Source organism: Hyla sarda, chromosome 1 (assembly GCF_029499605.1).
Source record: "Hyla sarda isolate aHylSar1 chromosome 1, aHylSar1.hap1, whole genome shotgun sequence".
NCBI lineage: Eukaryota > Metazoa > Chordata > Amphibia > Anura > Hylidae > Hyla > Hyla sarda.
In genome coordinates this window covers 616,179,244-616,188,121 of record NC_079189.1, presented here as the reverse complement: position 1 = coordinate 616,188,121, position 8,878 = coordinate 616,179,244, and positions in this window count along the sequence as shown.

Genomic DNA, 8,878 nt, shown 5'->3' with positions numbered 1-8,878 from the left:
AATAACAGTCTGGACATGCTGGGAGTTGTAGTTCTCTCCTCTGATATCACATAATAACAGTCTGGACATGCTGGGAGTTGTAGTTCTCTGATATCACATAATAACAGTCTGGACATGCTGGGAGTTGTAGTTCTTTCCTCTGATATCACATAATAACAGTCTGGACATGCTGGGAGTTGTAGTTCTCTCCTCTGATATCACATAATAACAGTCTGGACATGCTGGGAGTTGTAGTTCTCTGATATCACATAATAACAGTCTGGACATGCTGGGAGTTGTAGTTCTCTCCTCTGATATCATATAATAACAGTCTGGACATGCTGGGAGTTGTAGTTCTCTCCTCTGATATCACATAACAGTCTGGGCTGGACATGCTGGGAGTTGTAGTTCTCTGATATCACATAATAACAGTCTGGACATGCTGGGAGTTGTAGTTCTCTCCTCTGATATCATATAATAACAGTCTGGACATGCTGGGAGTTGTAGTTCTCTCCTCTGATATCATATAATAACAGTCTGGACATGCTGGGAGTTGTAGTTCTCTCCTCTGATATCACATGATAACAGTCTGGACATGCTGGAAGTTGTAGTTCTCTCCTCTGATATCACATGATAACAGTCTGGACATGCTGGGAGTTGTAGTTCTCTCCTCTGATATCACATAACAGACTGGACATGCTGGGAGTTGTAGTTCTCTCCTCTGATATCATATAATAACAGTCTGGACATGCTGGGAGTTGTAGTTCTCTCCTCTGATATCACATAATAACAGTCTGGACATGCTGGGAGTTGTAGTTCTCTCCTGATATCACATAATAACAGTCTGGACATGCTGGGAGTTGTAGTTCTCTCCTCTGATATCACATAATAACAGTCTGGACATGCTGGGAGTTGTAGTTCTCTCCTCTGATATCACATAACAGTCTGGACATGCTGGGAGTTGTAGTTCTCTGATATCACATAATAACAGTCTGGACATGCTGGGAGTTGTAGTTCTCTCCTCTGATATCATATAATAACAGTCTGGACATGCTGGGAGTTGTAGTTCTCTCCTCTGATATCACATAATAACAGTCTGGACATGCTGGGAGTTGTAGTTCTCTCCTCTGATATCACATAACAGTCTGGACATGCTGGGAGTTGTAGTTCTCTCCTCTGATATCACATAACAGTCTGGACACGCTGGGAGTTGTAGTTCTCTCCTCTGATATCACACAATAACAGTCTGGACATGCTGGGAGTTGTAGTTCTCTCCTCTGATATCACACAATAACAGTCTGGACATGCTGGAAGTTGTAGTTCTCTCCTCTGATATCACACAATAACAGTCTGGACACGCTGGGAGTTGTAGTTCTCTCCTCTGATATCACATAATAACAGTCTGGACATGCTGGGAGTTGTAGTTCTCTCCTCTGATATCACATAATAACAGTCTGGACATGCTGGGAGTTGTAGTTCTCTCCGCTGATATCACATAACAGTCTGGACACGCTGGGAGTTGTAGTTCTCTCCTCTGATATCACACAATAACAGTCTGGAGATGCTGGGAGTTGTAGTTCTCTCCGCTGATATCACATAACAGTCTGGACACGCTGGGAGTTGTAGTTCTCTCCTCTGATATCACACAATAACAGTCTGGACACGCTGGGAGTTGTAGTTCTCTCCTCTGATATCACATAATAACAGTCTGGACATGCTGGGAGTTGTAGTTCTCTCCTCTGATATCACATAATAACAGTCTGGACATGCTGGGAGTTGTAGTTCTCTCCTCTGATATCACATAATAACAGTCTGGACACGCTGGGAGTTGTAGTTCTCTCCTCTGATATCACATAATAACAGTCTGGACACGCTGGGAGTTGTAGTTCTCTCCTCTGATATCACATAATAACAGTCTGGACACGCTGGGAGTTGTAGTTCTCTCCTCTGATATCACATAATAACAGTCTGGACACGCTGGGAGTTGTAGTTCTCTCCTCTGATATCACATAATAACAGTCTGGACATGCTGGGAGTTGTAGTTCTCTCCTCTGATATCACATAATAACAGTCTGGACATGCTGGGAGTTGTAGTTCTCTCCTCTGATATCACATAATAACAGTCTGGACACGCTGGGAGTTGTAGTTCTCTCCTCTGATATCACATAATAACAGTCTGGACACGCTGGGAGTTGTAGTTCTCTCCTCTGATATCACATAATAACAGTCTGGACACGCTGGAAGTTGTAGTTCTCTCCTCTGATATCACATAATAACAGCCTGGACACGCTGGGAGTTGTAGTTCTCTCCTCTGATATCACATAATAACAGTCTGGACATGCTGGGAGTTGTAGTTCTCTCCTCTGATATCACATAATAACAGTCTGGACATGCTGGGAGTTGTAGTTCTCTCCTCTGATATCACATAATAACAGTCTGGACATGCTGGGAGTTGTAGTTCTCTCCTCTGATATCACATAATAACAGTCTGGACATGCTGGGAGTTGTAGTTCTCTCCTCTGATATCACATAATAACAGTCTGGACATGCTGGGAGTTGTAGTTCTCTCCTGATATCACATAATAACAGTCTGGACATGCTGGGAGTTGTAGTTCTCTCCTCTGATATCACATAATAACAGTCTGGACATGCTGGGAGTTGTAGTTCTCTCCTCTGATATCACATAATAACAGTCTGGACATGCTGGGAGTTGTAGTTCTCTCCTCTGATATCACATAATAACAGTCTGGACATGCTGGGAGTTGTAGTTCTCTCCTCTGATATCACATAACAGTCTGGACATGCTGGGAGTTGTAGTTCTCTCCTCTGATATCACATAATAACAGTCTGGACATGCTGGGAGTTGTAGTTCTCTCCTGATATCACATAATAACAGTCTGGACATGCTGGGAGTTGTAGTTCTCTCCTCTTATATCACATAACAGTCTGGACATGCTGGGAGTTGTAGTTCTCTCCTCTTATATCACATAATAACAGTCTGGACATGCTGGGAGTTGTAGTTCTCTCCTCTGATATCACATAATAACAGTCTGGACATGCTGGGAGTTGTAGTTCTCTCCTCTGATATCACATAACAGTCTGGACATACTGGGAGTTGTAGTTCTCTCCTCTGATATCAAATAATAACAGTCTGGACATGCTGGGAGTTGTAGTTCTCTCCTCTGATATCACATAATAACAGTCTGGACATGCTGGGAGTTGTAGTTCTCTCCTCTGATATCACATAATAACAGTCTGGACATGCTGGGAGTTGTAGTTCTCTCCTCTGATATCACATAATAACAGTCTGGACATGCTGGGAGTTGTAGTTCTCTCCTCTGATATCACATAATAACAGTCTGGACATGCTGGGAGTTGTAGTTCTCTCCTCCTGATATCACATAATAACAGTCTGGACATGCTGGGAGTTGTAGTTCTCTCCTGATATCACATGATAACAGTCTGGACATGCTGGGAGTTGTAGTTCTCTCCTCTGATATCACATAACAGTCTGGACATGCTGGGAGTTGTAGTTCTCTCCTCTGATATCAAATAATAACAGTCTGAACATGCTGGGAGTTGTAGTTCTCTCCTCTGAAATCACATAATAACAGCCTGGATATGCTGGGAGTTGTAGTTCTCTCCTCTTATATCACATAATAACAGTCTGGACATGCTGGGAGTTGTAGTTCTCTCCTCTGATATCACATAATAACAGTCTGGACATGCTGGGAGTTGTAGTTCTCTCCTATGATATCACATAATAACAGTCTGGACATGCTGGGAGTTGTAGTTCTCTCTTCTGATATCACATAATAACGGTCTGGACATGCTGGGAGTTGTAGTTCTCTCATCTGATATCACATAATAACAGTCTGTACATGCTGGGAGTTGTAGTTCTCTCCTCTGATATCACATAACAGTCTGGACATGCTGGGAGTTGTAGTTCTCCTTTGATATCACATAATAACAGTCTGGACATGCTGGGAGTTGTAGTTCTCCTTTGATATCACATAATAACAGTCTGGACATGCTGGGAGTTGTAGTTCTCTCCTCTGATATCACATAATAACAGTCTGGACATGCTGGGAGTTGTAGTTCTCTCCTCTGATATCACATAATAACGGTCTGGACATGCTGGGAGTTGTAGTTCTCTCCTCTGATATCACATAATAACAGTCTGGACATGCTGGGAGTTGTAGTTCTCCTTTGATATCACATAACAGTCTGGACATGCTGGGAGTTGTAGTTCTCTCCTCTTATATCACATAATAACAGTCTGGACATGCTGGGAGTTGTAGTCACTTCTACTCTTCTCATCATCTCCTGTACTGTGGGTTGTGGTCGCTCCAGTGATTCTCCCCCTCATTATTACAATTATGGATCGGTCTGATCTCCGCCCACAGTCACATGACCCCCTGAGGACGCCACAGCAAATTATTTTATAAAACCTTTTTTTTACTGTATTCCTCCTCCCACTAGGGGGCAGCCATTATATTACGTCTCTGTACATGGCATCTTTGGGCATCTTCATAAGACTTTTGTGGCCCCACAGATCCCTTACTGGACACCATCACAGTCTGACCACAGTGTGTAAGGGGTTAATCCGCCTGGATCGGAGGTTCCTCCAGCGCCATCTTGCTAAGCCTGACTTTAACCCCTTAATGACCAAGCCCATTTTCACCTTAAGGACCAGGCCGATTTTATTTTTTCCTCCTCGCCTTCTAAAATCCATAACTCCTTTATATTTCCATCTACAGACCCATATAAGGGCTCGTTTTTTGCGTGACCAATTGTACTTTCTAATGAAATCTTTCATTTTACCATTAAATGTACGGCGAACCCCCCCAAAAAAATTTTTTTAGGGAGGAAATATTAATGAAAACCACAATTTTGCACATTTTGGAGGGTTTCGTTTTCACACTGTACAATTTACGGTAAAAATGACGCGTTCTTTATTCTGTGCGTCAATGCGATTAAAATGATCTCCATGACTAGATACTTTTATATTTTTGTACCGCTTAAAAAAAATCTAAAACTTTTTGTACAAAGTCAGTAATCTAAAATCGCCTTATTTTGACCACCTATAACTTTTTCATTTTTCCGTATATAGGGTGGTATGAGGGCTCATTTTTTGCGCCGTCATCTGTACTTTTTTTTTAGGTACCACATTTGTATATATAAAACTTTTAGATGATTTTTTATAAAAATTTTTTTTAATAAAATGTGACAAAAAAGCTGCATTTTTGGACTTTTTTTTTTTTGTTTACATTTACGCCATTCACCGTACGGGATCATTAACATTATATTTTGATAGTTCGGTCATTTACGCACGCGGCAATACCAAATATGTTTATTTTAAAAAAATTACGCTTTTTGGGGGTAAAATGGGAAAAACGGACAATTTTCATTTTTATTGGGGGAGGGGATTTTTCACTTTTTTTTTTACATTTTTTAACTTTTTTTTTTTTACGCTTTTTATGTCCCCATAGGGGACTATCTATAGCAATCATTTGATTGCTAATACTGTTCAGTGCTATGTATAGGGAATAGCAATGATCAGTGTTATCGGTCATCTTCTGCTCTGGTCTGCTCCATCTCAGACCAGAGCAGAAGACCCCGGGAGACGTCCGGAGCCAGTTGAGGGGACCTCCGGCCGCCATGCTGGATGAGCGGATCGCCGCGGCAGCGCTGCGGGCGATCTGATCATCCAATCAAAGTACCGCAATGCCGTGATCTGTATTGATCACGGCATCTGAGGGGTTAATGGCGGACATCTGCGCGATAGTGGATGTCGGCCATTACAGGCGGGGGTCCCCGACTGCTGCTAGCAGCCGGAACCTGCCGTGTATGAAGCAAGCACCCTTCCGATGCTCGCGGTCATACACAGGACGTAAACGTACGTCCTGGAAGTCCCGCCAAACCAGGACGTACATTTACGTCCGTGATCGTTAAGGGGTTAAAGGGGGGTTGTCCAGCAATAGAAACATAGAACTAATTTCTTTTGAAAAACAGCGCCACCCTTGTCCTCAGGTTGTGTGTGGTATTCCATTCACTGCAATGGGACTAATCTGCCATACCACACCTAACCTGAGGACAGGGGTGGTGCTGTTTTTTCTACATAAGCGTCGTAAAAACAGATATGGGCGGTCACTAAAGGGTTAAGGGGGATTTTTTTTTCTTATCAAACAAACGCAAAAAAAATTAAAAAAAATTGCAATGGAGCACGGCGAGGGGGATGGGACTAAACCAAAAACAGGAGCAGCGGGGGACTGGGGAAAGATAAGTATGATATATTTTTTTTTTTTTTTGCAGTGAGCAGGAAACGCGCTCAGTGCGTTCTCTTCTGATTCTGTGTCATGTGACCAAGACACTTTCATAATGTAAGTCTATGGCAATGTTTTCCAAAAAGTGTGCCTCCAGCTGTTGCAAAACGACAACTCCCAGCATGCCCGGACAGCCAAAGGCTGTCCGGGCATGCTGGGAGTTGTCGTTTTGCAAAAGGTTGAGGGCTGCAGTTTGGAGACAACTGCAATAAGGGATGAGATTAGAGGGAAGCCTTGATTTACCTTTCAAGAAGAGTATGGATCCTCTGGAGGAGGCAGACAGGCCTTTGGCTGTCTGTGCATGCTGGGAGTTGTTTCGCCACAGCTGAAAAGCTACAAATTGAAGACACGTTAAAGAGGTGCTTCGCTGCTGTTCCGAACTCTTGGAGCGGGTGGCGGGGGTTGTGACTTCACGCCCCTCGTGATGTTGTAATAGATGTATCCATGTTTTTCTTCCATGTAAAAATGATCATTTAGGAGGCCCCATCCCCCATCTGCTCTCTCATCTTGCCCCCACCATCGTGTAAAGGTAACAGCGAGGACAAACCTACTACCACATCTGCTCCTTCCGGTATCTTGGCCCCCACCATCGCGTGAAGACTTTGAACAAAGAAAGCCCGTATAACAGTTCAGGAAGTTGAGGGCCACGAGGACAAGGCACATCCCCCCCATGCTATTTGCTCACTCCCTATATGCTAGAACATTCCACTAGTGAGGGTGGGAACTTATGTTAATGACAAAGGTGATTTGAAATTAAGCTCAGTGGACAGCAACACAGAGAACGCTGAAGCATTTGAAACTGACAATGGCTCTGTTTGATTTACTTTGCTATATAGATTCTGTATACAGATTTGGCCAGGAGTTAGATAGTTACAAGAGCACTGATGAAATGGGGGTGTGACCACCATAGACTTGGATTGAGGGGGCGTGGCATGAGGTCACGAAGGGCATGATCATGACATCATGAACTTATGGAACAGTCTACCTCAGGAACTGGTCACAGCAGGAACAATTAACAGCTTTAAAACAGGATTAGATACATTCCTGGAACAAAATAAAATTAATGCTTATGAAGAAATATAAAATCTCATCCCTTCCCCAATATCGCGCCGCACCCCTACCCCTTAATTCCCTGGTTGAACTTGATGGACATATGTCTTTTTTCGACCGTACTAACTATGCAACTATGTAACAACTCCCGCATCCACCTTAACGAACGCTGGGTGCTGCACAGATTGCTGGGGGTCCTAGCTGCGGGACCCTCGCGATCAGACATCTTATCCACTATCCTTTGGATAGAGGATAAGATGTCTAGGGGCGGAGTACCCCTTTAACTAAAGGATGAGAAGGAAACCTTGGTTTACCTTTCAGGAACAGTGTGGATCCTCTAGAGGTGGCAGCCAGGCATGTGGCTGTCTGTGCATACTGAGAGTTGTAGTTTTGAAACAGCTGACGGGCAACCGTTTGAAGACAACTGCCCTAAAAGATGAGAGGGAAGCCTTGATTTACCTTTCAGGGACAGTGTGGATCCTCTGAAAGCAGACAGGTCTTTGGCTGTCTGAGCATGCAGGGAGTTGTTTGGTGTCACTTTAACCCCTACAGGACCCGTGACGTAACGTTACGACACTGAGTTTTAAGGACCCATGACGTACAGTTACGGCATGGGCAATTCCAGTCCCTGCCGCGTGCCGGGCGGGGATCGGACCGGGATGCCTGCTGAAATCATTCAGCAGGAATCCAGTGCAAATGCCCAGGGGGGGTCATCACACTTGCGATTTGCGCGATTCCGGGTCATGCGGGTCTATGGTGACCCGGAAAATAAGGGGGATTGGGGTTGTCCAAGGCACCCCCAATCCCCCTGAAACCATAGGAGTGAGGTGGCAGGGGTGCCAGATCAGGGGGGGGGGGGGGGTTTACTTTCGGTTTCCCCGTTCTGCCCACCCACAATAGGCCTGGCAGGACAGGGAACTGACAGAGGACCGGCACCGGAGTCCACTTACCGATCCATGGTGGCGGAGGCGACGATCAGCGGGCGGCGATGTCGTGCTGCTGGCTCCCTGGATCCTACGGAAGCCGGTGAGTTGCCTAGCAGCATCTGGAGGGTTACAGTTTGAGACCACTGTACAGTGGTCTCCAAACGGTGACCCTCCAGATGTTGCAAAACTACAACTACCGGCATGCCCAGACAGCTGTTTGGGCATGCTGAAATTTGTAGTTTTGCAACAGCTGGAGGGCTACAGTTTGAGACCATTGCACAGAGATCTCTACACTGTAGACCTCCAGATCTTGCACAACTACAACTCCTAGCATGCACACACAGCTGTTTGTTGTCTGGGCATGCTGGGATTAGTAGTTTTGCAACATCTGGAGGGTCACAGTTTGGAGATCACTGTTCATTGGTCTCAAACTGTAGAGCTCCAGATGTTGCAAAACTGCAAATCACAGTATGCCCAGACAGCAAACAGCTGCGTAAGGTAGTTGCGTACCTCCAGCTGTTGCATAACTACATCTCCCAGCATGCCAATCTCCCAGCATGGCAATCAGTACATGCTGGGAGTTATAGTTTTTCAACA